The following is a 14763-nucleotide window of genomic DNA, read 5'->3' on the forward strand; positions in this document are numbered from 1 at the left end:
GTTTTCTTTCAAACATGTTTCATTGAATATGACCGCATATTCTGTGTTTATTATTTTCTGGTTTAGGGCTTCTATCCCTCTAACTATTTTCTTAGCATCAGGGCTTAATTGAAATAGGAGTTCTCCAAAACTCATTTTCGTACTTTTAAGGTGAAGAAAAGAAGTGATTTACTATAGAGTGTATTACACTTATTTGTATAATTTGCACGACGTTTCGAACCTCCATGGTTCATTCTCAAGTGAACAGATCTTACAATACTAGTTGATTTTATACCCGCATTAGGTCAGGTGATAATACAATGAAGGTGAAAACATGGGGGGATACATAAGGGATAAACATAGGGGCTGCAGAAGGCTTATTGGCCCATACGAGGCATCTCCTATCTAAACACAAAGATTAATCCAGTGTAATTGGCCTGTTATGTTGGACATTGTCTTCTGTGCTGGCATCGATATGTTCTTGTCTTGTCCTTACTCTCATGGTGGGTAGAGTAAATAGTTCCGTGATTTGGGTGTTCATGGTAGGTCGCTCTATTCTTATGTGAATTGCCTCAAGAATTTGTAATCTTCTTGAATCTTGGGTTTTGTCTATTATGCAAGTATTCTTGTTCAACATTTCTCTTGTTAGAGTAATGTCATGGGCTTGTCTCATGTGATTCCTAGGGGCACCAGATTGAAGATGGCATGTCAAACGCCTCGTCAGCTTGGTCGACGTCATACCTATGTACTTACATTGAAGGTTACATCCTTCGTGGGGGCAAGTGTACATGTATACAACGCTTGACTGCTGTAGAGGGTTCTCCGTCGGCTTCGGGCTGTTTTTGATAAGGAGTTCGGAAGTCTTCTTGGTTTTGTAGAATATTATCAGGTTTATGTTTTGGTTAGGAGTAGTGTTTTTTACTCCTTTACGGATTATTTCTTTCATTATTCTTTCCTCTTTTATATGTTCACTGTGCATGGTTGATTTGTAATATAATTTTATTGGGGGTGTTGTGGTTTCTGTTCTAGGTTCTGAATCATACCAACGGTCCAAGTGTCTTCTTATAGCAGCGTTTATTTCCGCGTTGCTATATCCGTTGTTCACCAATACCTGAGTTACTCTTTCAAACTCTCTACTCACGTTGCTCCATTCAGAGCAGTGGGCAAGCGCTCGACGAATATAAGCATTGAGAACACTGGCTTTGTATCTTTGGGGGCACTCACTTCTACCGTTCAGGCATAATCCTATGTTGGTGGGCTTGGTATATACGTTGGTGCTTAAAGAGGTTCCTGTTTTTGTTATTAGTACATCCAAGAATGGCAGACTGTTATTTTCACTATTTTCATGTGTAAATCGGAGTACTGACTCTCTCTCTAGGTGTCTTTTTAGGTCAATTAGTTCATCTGAGTCTTTTACTATTACGAATATGTCATCTACATAACATACATCTACCTGTTATGTCCAACATAACAGGCCAATTACACTGGATTAATCTTTGTGTTTAGATAGGAGATGCCTCGTATGGGCCAATAAGCCTTCTGCAGCCCCTATGTTTATCCCTTTTGTATCTCCCCATGTTTTCACCTTCATTGTATTATCACCTGACCTAATGCGGGTATAAAATCAACTAGTATTGTAAGATCTGTTCACTTGAGAATGAACCATGGAGGTTCGAAACGTCGTGCAAATTATACAAATAAGTGTAATACACTCTATAGTAAATCACTTCTTTTCTTCACCTTAAAAGTACGAAAATGAGTTTTGGAGAACTCCTATTACAATTAAGCCCTGATGCTAAAAAAATAGTTAGAGGGATAGAAGCCCTAAACCAGAAAATAATAAACACAGAATATGCGGTCATATTCAATGAAAATATATATATATATATATATATATATATATATATATATATATATATATATATATATATATATATATATATATATATATATATATATATATATATATATATATATATATATATATATATATATATATATCTACATATATATATATCTATATATATATATATATATATATATATATATATATATATATATATATATATATATATATATATCTATATATATCTATATCTATATATATATCTATATATCTATATATATATATATCTATATATATATATATCTATATATATATATCTATATATATATATATATATATATATATATATATATATATATATATATATATATATATATATATATGTCGTACCTAGTAGCCAGAACGCACTTCTCGGCCTACTATGCAAGGCCCTATTTGCCTAATAAGCCAAATTTTCCTGAATTAATATATTTTCTCAAATTTTTTTCTTATGAAATGATAAAGCTACCCATTTCATTACGTATGAGGTCAATTTTTTTTTATTGGAGTTAAAATTAACGTAGATATATGACCGAACCTAACCAACCCTACCTAACCTAACCTAACCTATCTTTATAGGTTAGGTTAGGTTAGGTAGCGGAAAAAGTTAGGTTAGGTTAGGTAGGTTAGGTAGTCGAAAAACAATAATTTCATGAAAACTTGGCTTATTAGGCAAATCGGGCCTTGCATAGTAGGCATAGAAGTGCGTTCTGGCTACTAGGTACGACATATATATATATATATATATATATATATATATATATATATATATATATATATATATATATATATATATATATATATATATATATATATATATATATATATATATGTCGTACCTAGTAGCCAGAACGCACTTTTCAGCCTACTATGCAAGGCCCGATTTGCCTAATAAGCCAAGTTTTCATGAATTAATATATTTTCTCTATTTTTTTTCTTATGAAATGATAAAGCTATCCATTTCATTATGTATGAGGTCAATTCTTTTTTTATTGGAGTTAAAATTAATAGAGATATATGACCGAACCTAACCTATCTTTATAGGTTAGGTTAGGTAGCTGAAAATGTTAGGTTAGGTAGTCGAAAAAACATTAATTCATGAAAACTTGGCTTATTAGGCAAATCGGGCCTTGCATAGTAGGCTGAGATGTGCGTTCTGGCTACTAGGTACGACACATTATATATATATATATATATATATATATATATATATATATATATATATATATATATATATATATATATATATATATATATATATATATATATATATATATATATATATATATATATATATATATCGGACAATTAGTAAAAAAAATTTAAATTATTTTACCTTGTACCTAGATCCACCAGGCCTGTTTGGTGCATGTTTCAGTACTTCAGAAATCTGGAAGGTCACATCCTCCTCCTCAACTTGTGGATGTGCGTTGATAGATGATTCCGTAAAATTAAGTTATTTATATAATAATAAATTCAGTATAACAATAATATTCTGTAAAATTAAAAGTAATTTATACATCAATCAGATAAAACTCTCCAGAGATGGTGATACACAACATATAAAGGACAAGTTTCAGAACAAAATATGCATTTAGGAATAAGGTTTTGTACATGTTGGTAGCACATGAGAAAATAAGTGGAAGATGATCAAGTTTATATTAACATGTTAATGGTTTTGTTAAGGCTTTGCAAGAATGAAAAAATATTAATAATATAATATCACCTACCAATTAATTGTACATCATTTATAAGTCAATTATTTGCATTATTATTATTCAATACTAATGATATAAAAATGCATTTTGTAATCTACTATTTATGCAAGTATTGAGCACAGGATCATGAAATAAACTGAAAAATACTGTAATGGATAAACCAATTAAGTTTACATTTTCCTATAGCTAAGTCAGTCAGTTCTATTAGCAGCAGAGAACAATTATGCCCAACCTCTATTAAATGAAACAATCTTAAGAGCAAGTGATAGAAATATAATCATTTATGCTTGGGAAAATATTATGGAATGGTTCCAAATATGAAAAATATTAAGTTTTTTGGTTAAAATTTTTTAACTTAAAATTTAAATTTTTAAGTGAATTTTAAACTTTAAAAAATTTATTTAATTTTTTGATTACTTACTTAAAATAACATTATATAATTCTTGTTTTTGTAGAAATGCCAATTTCTTCTTTTGCCCTTCCAGACTGTATAGTGACCACAGGCCGTTTGTTCATATCTTCATTATTCTTCGAACCATGGTTGCACAATCAGACCCACGTACACTGGTTAAAAGCATCACCTAAAAGCAACAACAAAAATGTAGTACACTGACGAATTTTGAATAAATAAATAAATAAATAAATAAATAAATAAATAAATATATATATATATATATATATATATATATATATATATATATATATATATATATATATATATATATATATATATATATATATATGTGTGTGTGCCATATACATATATATGCTATGTTGTATGCTACAACTTGGCTGATAATAAAGCCATTCACAACTGCAGGCCTAATAAAAAAAGGAGGTGGCATAGCAATATCTTACAAAGATACCTTCATCTGCAATAGTGTCATTAGTAATAGAGACGACTATTGTGAATATACCTTTGCCAAGTTCTCCAGTAAATCCCTTAAATCCTCCTTGACTATAAGTGCCATCTATAGATTTCCCAATACCAACATAGCTTCATTCTCAGATAACGTAAGGAATCTTATCATAAATAACAATCTCAACAAAAATCAAACCAACTTAGTGGTTTGTAATGGTGAACAAAACATGCAGATACTTATATATAACCTGTGAATAGAGTGTAATAACACCAAAACTATTTGTTTATTGTTTTATGACCATAATAATTGAATCACTAATATGATTCACTAATATATAATCCTAATAATAATCACTAATATATAATCCATTGAGCATGCTGCATCTCTTTCAGTCTCTTTGCAATTTGAACAAGAGGGTTTTTAATTGATCGAACCATATTCTTAAAGTAAAGTAAATGAGATGTATTCCATATTTTGCAAAATATACGATGAAGGCACACAAACATTCATACCAAAACTGAAGGGCAGGATTTATGAGGAGACATTAGAGGCATTAAATATTCCAAATCTAGAAGACAGAAGGAAAAGAGGAGATATGATCACTACGTACAAAACAGTAACAGGAATTGATAAACTTGATAGGGAAGATTTCCCGAGACCTGGAATTTCAAGAACAAGAGGTTATAGATTTAAACGAACTAAACAAAGATGCCGAAGAAATGTAAGACAATTCACTTTTGCAAACAGAATGGTAAACGGTTGGAACAAGTTAGGTGAGAAGGTGGTGGAGGCCAAAACCGTCAAAAGTTTCAAAGCATTATATGACAAAGAGTGCTGGGAAAATGGGACACCACGAGTGTAGCTCTCCATCCATCTGATTGATAACCCAAATGAATTTTTCATGGATATGATACCAACATCAAATCATAAATCAGATGTGATCCTATCCCCACTGGATTTTGAAGAAGCCATAGACAGTATGCCTATGCACTCTGCACCAGGCCCTGACTCTTGGAACTCTATATTCATCAAGAACTGTAAAAAAAACGTTATCGCAGGCCCTTCACATTCTTTGGAGACAAAGCGAAGATACTGGCATTATCCCTGACATACTAAAAACAGCAGAGATAGCACCGCCCCATAAAGGAGGAAATAAGGCAGAGGCAAAAAACTACAGACCGATAGCACTAACATCGCACATCATAAAAATCTTTGAGAGAATGCTAAGAAGTAAGATCACAAAATACATGGAATCACAGCATCTCCATAACCCCAGACAACATGGTTTCAGAACAGGGCGCTCTTGCCTATCACAGTTGCTGGACCACTCTGACATGGCACTAGATGCCATGGAAGACCAACAAAACGCTGATGTAATTTACACAGATTTCGCAAAAGCCTTTGACAAATGTGACCATTGTGTTATTGCACATAAAATGCGTTCAAAAAGAATTGCCGGAAAAATAGGCAGATGGATATACAACTTCCTGACTAATAGAACCCAATGTGTAGTAGTCAACAAAATAAAATCTGGACCATCAACCGTAAAGAGCTCAGTCCCCAAGGGTACTGTGCTTGCTCCAATACTTTTTCTCATCCTCATATCGGACATAGACAAGGACACAACCTATAGTACTTGATCATCCTTTGCAGATGACACTAGAATCTTCACGAGAGTAGGCAACATAGAGGACACGGCAAACCTCCAATCAGATGTAAATCAGGTCTTTCTATGGGCTACAGAAAATAACATGGTGATTAACGAACATAAGTTTCAGCTCATGCGCTACGGAAAAAATGAAAATATAAAAACGGAAACCACTTACAAAACTCAGTCAAATCATAACATTGAACGGAAAAGCAACGTAAAGGATTTGGGTGTACTGATGTCAGAAGGCCTTACATTTAAAGAACACAATAAAGTAGCCGTCACAACTGCAAGAAAAATGACAGGATAGATAACAAGAACTTTTCACACTAGAGATGCTATACCGATGATGATAGTTTTCAAGACGCTAGTGCTCTCTAGAGTGGAATACTGCTGCATAATGAAAGCCCCTTTCAAAGCTGGAGAAATTACTGACCTATACTTATGCATTTATCTTCGGTTTAACACAACAGGCACCAGACACACGCTAGGCATCATACACACTAGGATAAAACAAACATTAGGCTGGAAGTCAGAAAAGAATTCAAAGAATTTTACTGGAAAGGCTTGCTGTTAGGAAAGGAAGTAATTGAGATGAATTAATGCACAGTATGTCAATTTTGTGAAATATATGATAAAGGAACAAAAACATTTATACCAAAACAAAGATGCAGAACTAGGAAACAGGATTTGTTCAACTGAAATTTCAAGACGGCCAGAGACCAAAAGACACAAAAATGGAATCAATATACGAAGAGGCCAAACCCCCAAACATACCAGTAATACAAAGAGAAACAACTACACGGCAGTGAGGAGAGAGGCAGAAAGAAATTTTGAAAAAAAGGAACAAACAAATGTAAAGTAGAACAAATCATATTCTATAAATACAGCAACAACCAATTGCAGGTAAAGGATAATATTCAGAGCTTTTAAATGCATGGATGGCGAAATACTCAAGAAATTGTTCACGACTTTTGTTAGACCAAAGTTGGAATATGCAGCGGTTGTATGGTGCCCATATCTTAAGAAGCACATAAACAAACTGGAAAAGGTGCAAAGACATGCTACTAAGTGGCTCCCAGAACTGAAGGACAAGAACTATGAGGAGAGGTTAGAGGCATTAAATATACCAAATATACTACACAAATATATATACTACACATGCACAATAAACTACCCTACACAGGCTGAGTATGGTGTGTACAATAAATTATTAGCTAAAAGATAAGACTGAGTTTGTATAAATGGGGGTTAAGTCAGAGTGGGAAAATGTAAGTGGAGTGCCTAAAAACCCTGTCCTGGGACCTCTGTAATTCATAATATATACAAATAATTTAGACTCAGGTTTGATCAGCAATATTTGAAAATTTCCAGATGATACAAAAGGGATTTTTTTCTGGATTCAGGATAATTTTTTTATGGCTGAAAACAGGTTTTCAGCAATAAAAGAAATACAGTATTGCTGGAACAACCGTCGACATCTTCAAGAGAAAACCTGAACATCTTCAAAAAGTGAAGATGACCTTGAGAAGAAGTATAGGTTGGGAGAAGTATAGGTTAGGAATTGTCTCCAAAGAATTCTCAAAGAATTACTCGTTATTGCTATCCAAGATAATTAGACGAGCCAAAACTAAATACTACGAAGATAAATTTACCCAAATAAAGAGTACCTTACCTAAAAATATGTATGTACCTTACATAAATAAACATTTGATTTTGAAGTGCCGGACAAACAAGGCTGTGGTGGATATGTGGGCCTGAGGGGCCTGTCCAAGCAACAGCCTGTTGGACCAAGCTCTCACATGTCAAGCCTGGCCTTGGAAGGGCTTGGTGAGTAGAACAACTACCAGAACCCTATAATGCATGTATCAAGGTGTCCAGGCAGTGAGCACCACATAATGCAGTGCAGTCCTGTAAGAATAAGCACAGTAAGTATGGGCATGGAGGGGGTGCAGCAGTGGCTTGTGAAGGGCTGGAGAGTAAATGGACATGCCCAGGAATAAAAAGCATTAGGGTAACAGAACATAGCCCATAAAAATAGTAATGACTGTGAATGAATAATTATATGAATGCAATAATACTTCATATCTCAATAGGAATACTAAGCAGGATGCAAGACAAGGTACTGGTGGTGATAGTGGTTGGTACAAGTCCTCACATCCCCACAGACACCAGTAACAGCCCTCACCTCCCAACACAGTACCCTTGTAGCGAGTTAATCTTATACTCGCTTCATTATCTTATAGCATAACTAATTAACACTAATTACAGAAGCTACACAGGTGATACTTTGGTGTGAGTTGAGCGCACTGAGCGTCGGTATCGCTACACCCTTGTTCCTTAACAACCCTTTGGACCTTTATTACAGAAAAATAGAATCAATTAATATAATAAAATATAAGTGTTTACTTACGATAATACTATCGGTGGAACACAAAATCTTCTTCTTCTTGATAGTAGGTGTAGTTTGTATGAAGGGTTTGTCCTCGCCATGACTGAACTCACGACAAAATGGCCGCTGTGTTGATATGGCGTCAGATGACGCTGTGACGTCACAGGTGAGGGACGCTTTGCGCATTACTCCCGCGTACTTAAAAAGTACTACAGGTACTTTTTGGTTTTATTTTTGAATATGGCAGAAGTTGGACAGCTTTTCAAAACATTATAAGGGAGTGAGTTCCATAGACTAGGTCCCTTTATTTACATAGAGTGTTTACATAGATTAAGTTTGACTCTGGGGATATCAAAGAGATATTTATGTCTGGTGGGGACGTGGCCATGTGTTCTATTACATCTGTCCAGGAAGAGTTTCAGAACAGGGTTTGCAGTTAGAAAAAGAGCTTTATAAACGTAATTTACACAGGAGAATGTATGGAGTGAATTTGTTTAGCATGTTTAAGGATTTGAACAAGGGAGCTGTGTGTTGTCTGAAGGTAGAGTTAGTTATTGTCCTGATAGCAGATTTTTACTGGATGATGATGGGCTTGAGGTAGTTTGCAGAGGTTGAACCCCAAGCACAAACACCATAAGAATGATAGGGATAGATAAGTGCATAATAGAGTGAGAGGAGAGCAGAGTAGGGTACATAATATCTGATCTTAAACAGTATACCAACTGTTTTAGAAACCTTTTTAGTTATGTGTTGTATATGGGTGCGGAAGTTGAGTCTCTTGTCTAAGTATAGGCTAAGAAACTTTCCATCATTTTTATTGCTAATGTTTACATTATCTATCTGAAGCTGAATTGCATTTGTTGATTTGTTTCCAAATAAGATATAGTAGGTCTTTTCTATGTTTTGTGTGAGGTTTGTTGGTTGACATCCACAAGTAGACTTTTTTTAATTAATTGTTTACAACATTATTTAACAGGAGTGGGTTGGGGTCAGAGTAGATGAGTAGTATCATCAGCCAACAATATAGGTTTAAGTATGTTAGAGACATTAGGGAGATCATTGATGTATATAAGAAACAGGAGGGTCCTAGGATGCTGCTCTGTGGCACCTTTACGGTAAGTGGTAGAGTGGGAGAGGTTATATCATTGATGGCTTCATATTGGTGTCTGTTACTAAGATAGGATCGGATATGGTGATTGCGGGGATGAGCATACAGGAATTCATGCTGTTGAGGAAATAGTCTACTTGAGGGTTATTTTGTAGCCCTAGGTCAATATTGAAATCACCTCTGAGAACTATGTGATTTTTGTTGAGATTATTGTTTATGATAAGGTTCCTCAAGTTGTTATTGTATTTGTGTCTAGCTTCAGACACAAGCATGTTACAGTTATGTCTTAAAGAGTTGAGAGCAATTAAGGATGATAAAGAGTCACTTACAATTAATGTATCAAGTTTGGATACTTGTACACATTTCAGTGCAAGGAGTAAGGCAAATAGTTCAGTCTGAAGGGTAGAGGCCCAGTTGTTTATACGGACTCCCCACTCAAAATATAAGTCATATCCTATTGCCAGGACAACTGCACTTCCAGCTGCACCCGTTGGGCGCTCTAGGAAACCTTCAGTGTATATGATTTGAGAGAGAGAATGCTCTGTGGACAGAGCATGAATATGGCTTAAGACGTTGAGCTTTGCCTCAAAACAAAGCTGGGACTGATCTCTAATTTGCTCCTTTGATGGAAAGGGAGGGATTAAAATTGAAAAGGGTATAATTTCCTACAGTGCAGGAAAGTGCTATTGTTGTCTCTCTTGGTACAAATTATAAATCTGATACTTTCTGAGTTCAGTTCCAATTTTATTTATCTATTTGAAACAATGTTTACATTCAATAAAGAAATTCTGGAGGGCTTCTGTGCAACGGTTAGGATGAGCTAGCCTAAGCATTTTTATACCAATTTGACAGTTATTTTCAGTAACACGATAAACAACGCTCGGAATATTAAGTTCCTTTCTCATATTAAGTATCTTTGTGGTACGAGGGCACCCAAGGATTATCCTCAAGGCTTCGTTCTGCAATTTTTCAAGCCCTCCAAGCTTTCTTTCAGGATGCCTTAAAGTTAGTTTAGTTCATTTATTATGCACCCCATACCCATCTTGTGGGCGGTAGTGGAAAGGGTTGCAGAGGCACATAATGGGCTCAGGGACTGAACCCCACAATTCATTTAGCTAAGCAAGTTACAATCTTGATGAGCTAGTTACAAAATTCAGTATAAGTCGTCACATCAACAATGGGTTCGAGATCGATCACAAGTACAGTTTCTAAATTAAGCAACTGACATATGTGGAGAGCTAGTGTCACAGTTGATATGTTTGTCCTGCACACCGCTCCCCATCCATTGGGCAGCGGTGGATAGGTTACAATCACTTAGTTACTACTTACAGTTAGCAAACTGGGGATATTTGGCTAAAATTTCTGGTACCAGATCATTTTGAATGAAATATTGACACATCGTTGGTACATTGGTTATAGAATTGTCTCTGAATTCACTATCACATAGTGACGGAGGGGTGTGCAAATAATTTTGTTGACAGTTAACATTTGGTCAGGTCTACATCAGCAGATAATGAGAATTCCCAGAAATACTTGTAACCGAGTCTAAGCCGAGCAGTAGTAACATCTAGAAGTCTGCTGATTTTATTGGATGAACCATAGATGTGTGGCTCCTTTTGCATAATAGTATTGAACGAAAGTTAATCTCCCCAAACACTTTCGCGTTTTGGGCAAGTTACCCCTCCACTCTCTCCATTTTTTTTTTGGACATTCCCTGGTAGTGTGCGGAAATACTGAAAAGTGTATACTCTTTTCAACTTTGTCACCTTAATTCTCGTCCTATGTCTTTCATTTTGGTATCAATGCGTTCGCAATAGAATTCCCAACAGAACTATGTGCATATAATGTCAAAGAGAGCAGCGCGCTCCACCCGCCGACAAGATGAATGTAGGCCAAGGGTACCAGAAAAAGAAAGCTGAGCCACCCTCAGGCAACTCTCATTACATTAGAGAGCGTGATAATACTGAAAAGTGTATACCCTTTTCAACTTTGTTACCTCAATTCTCATCCTAGGTTTTTCAATTTGGCATCAATGTGTTCGCAATAGAATTCTCTACAGGACTAAAGGCATATAAACTCCAAAAGCCCGGCTTACCATCCGCAACAAACAGAGTAAGCGAGAGTGTGTTACCAGGGAGCGCACAAGAGCGATAAAATGTATACACTCTTTTCATTTTGGTCACCCCAATTGTCATCCTAGGTCTTTCATTTTGGTATCAATGTGTTAGCAATAGAATTATCTACAGGTTTAAATGCATATAAACTCCAAAAGCAAGGTGTACCATCCGCACAAAACAGAGAAAGTGAGAGAAAGTAACCCGGGAGCACTCTAGTGCAATGTAATGTCAACACTCTTTTCACTTTGGTTACCTCAATTCTCGTCATATGTCTTTCATTTTGGTATCAATGTGTTCGCAATTGTATCTGCTGGCATTTACCCTTTGCTTGGATCTGAAGGGTTTTAGGCTCACCACGATGCAATCTGATAGTACCACACGTGTATATACCTATCTTCAAGCAGCAATTCACTCATTCAAACCGACTTATAATAGTTATCCATATATAAATGGTAATCTTTGTTCTACCTGTTAACCTGTCATATGAAGAAAGATTGTCAAAGCTTATATTACATTCTCTAGAAAAGCAAAGAATTAGGAGTGACATATGGTAGAGGTGCACAATGGGATGAATGGACATAACAAAGGGGACATTAATGGGGTATTAAAAGTAGCAACACAAGACAGAACTCGAAACAAAGTGTAAAAATTGGAAAAATTTAGATTTAGGAAAGAACTGCATGAGTAAATACACTGGGTTTGTACCTTAAGGTTCATGTATGCAATATTACAGAGTTCCAGTTAACTCCCATGCATGCAATTAATTTATGTTATGTTTATGTTTTTTATGTAAAAATGTTTTTGTTGATTTGTTTGTATATTTTCATAAGTAAAGCATGCTTACCGTCTTATTCCAAGTTTTATGATAACTTTACAATGTTTAAAACATAAAGTTCAATATATATTCTGGTTTTCATACAGGAATTATACGTTAATATAACATCATAATAACGTAATGATGTCGTGTAAATAACGTTATACTGACGTCATATAAATGTTATATTTATATTATAAGAACGTAAATTGGATAGCTTTACAGAAAGTAAACAAAAAAAACTAAATGTTGACTGAAAATTATTTATTCTTAAATATAAAGCATGAAAACATTATAATACCATAGCATTCACTATTATTTTTTAATTTTTACATAAATCTTAAAAAACTGTCTCAAGAATAAATGTTTTTAGTTATATCCTTTGGTTTTAAGAACGTCAGATATACGTATTTATGTCAAAAGTTACAGTATTACCTTTGTGGCACCATTTAAAAACGTCCACAAACGTTCTGTGTTTGCTGGGTTACTGACCCTGTGGGCGGTAGTGGACCCCCTACTCATCCTGTGGGCGGTAGTGGACCCCTTACTGACCCTGTGGGCGGCAGTGGACCCTCTACCGACCCTGTGGGCGGTAGTGGACCCCTTACCGACCCTGTGGGCGGCAGTGGATCCCCTACCGACCCTGTGTGCGGCAGTGGACCCTTTACCGACCCTGTGGGCGGCAGTGAACCCCTTACTGACCCTGTGGGCGGTAGTGGACCCCTTACCGACCCTGTGGGCGGCAGTGAACCTCTTACTGACCCTGTGGGCGGTAGTGGACCCCTTACCGACCCTGTGGGCGGCAGTGAACCCCTTACTGACCCTGTGGGCGGCAGTGGACCCTTTACTGACCCTGTGGGCGGTAGTGGACCTCCTACTGACCCTGTGGGCGGTAGTGGACCCCCTACTCATCCTGTGGGCGGTAGTGGACCCCTTACCGACCCTGTGGGCGGTAGTGGACCCCTTACTGACCCTGTGGGCGGCAGTGGACCCTCTACCGACCCTGTGGGCGGTAGTGGACCCCCTACCGACCCTGTGGGCGGCAGTGGACCCCCTACCGACCCTGTGGGCGGTAGTGGACCCCTTACCGACCCTGTGGGCGGCAGTGGACCCCCTACCGACCCTGTGGGCGGCAGTGAACCCCTTACTGACCCTGTGGGCGGTAGTGGACCCCTTACCGACCCTGTGGGCGGCAGTGGACCCCCTACCGACCCTGTGGGCGGCAGTGGACCCCCTACCGACCCTGTGGGCGGCAGTGAACCCCTTACTGACCCTGTGGGCGGTAGTGGACCCCTTACCGACAATGTGGGCGGCAGTGAACCCCTTACTGACCCTGTGGGCGGTAGTGGACCCCTTACCGACCCTGTGGGCGGCAGTGAACCCCTTACTGACCCTGTGGGCGGTAGTGGACCCCTTACCGACCCTGTGGGCGGCAGTGAACCCCTTACTGACCCTGTGGGCGGCAGTGGACCCTTTACTGACCCTGTGGGCGGTAGTGGACCTCCTACTGACCCTGTGGGCGGTAGTGGACCCCCTACTCATCCTGTGGGCGGTAGTGGACCCCTTACCGACCCTGTGGGCGGTAGTGGACCCCTTATACCGACCCTGTGGGCGGCAGTGGACCCCTTACCGACCCTGTGGGCGGTAGTGGACCCCCTACTGACCCTGTGGGCGGCAGTGGACCCCTTACCGACCCTGTGGGTGGCAGTGGACCCCCTACCGACCCACATGAGCCACAGGGACGTTAGAAAGAATTTTGTTAGTGTCAGAGTAGTTAACAGGTGGAATGCATTAGGCAGTGATGTGGTGGAGGCTGACTCCATACACAGTTTATAATATAGATATGATAGAGCCCAGTAGTCTCAGGAATCAGTACACCAGTTGATTGACAATTGAGAGGCGGGACTAAAGAGCCAGAGCTCAACCCCCGCAAACACAATTAGATGAGTACACTAGTTTGTGCTTTAAAATGTACAAAGGACGTACTGTAGGAACGTCCACAGAAAACGATATTACATTGCATGTCAATGGGGTAAACTACTGCAAACAGAATGGAATGGTGTCTACTATCACTGTAGGATTTATTATTTATTTATTTATGCATATACAAGAAGGTACATTGGGATTGTGAGGATACATAATATGGTAATTACAATCTTGTAAAGCTACTAGTACGCGCAGCGTTTCGGGCAGGTCCTTAATCTAAGAAAATTTTAAGTAGGTAAATACTTGCAAAATT

The sequence above is a fragment of the Procambarus clarkii genome, chromosome 15 (genome assembly GCF_040958095.1).
Source record: "Procambarus clarkii isolate CNS0578487 chromosome 15, FALCON_Pclarkii_2.0, whole genome shotgun sequence".
Taxonomy (NCBI): Eukaryota; Metazoa; Arthropoda; class Malacostraca; order Decapoda; family Cambaridae; genus Procambarus; species Procambarus clarkii.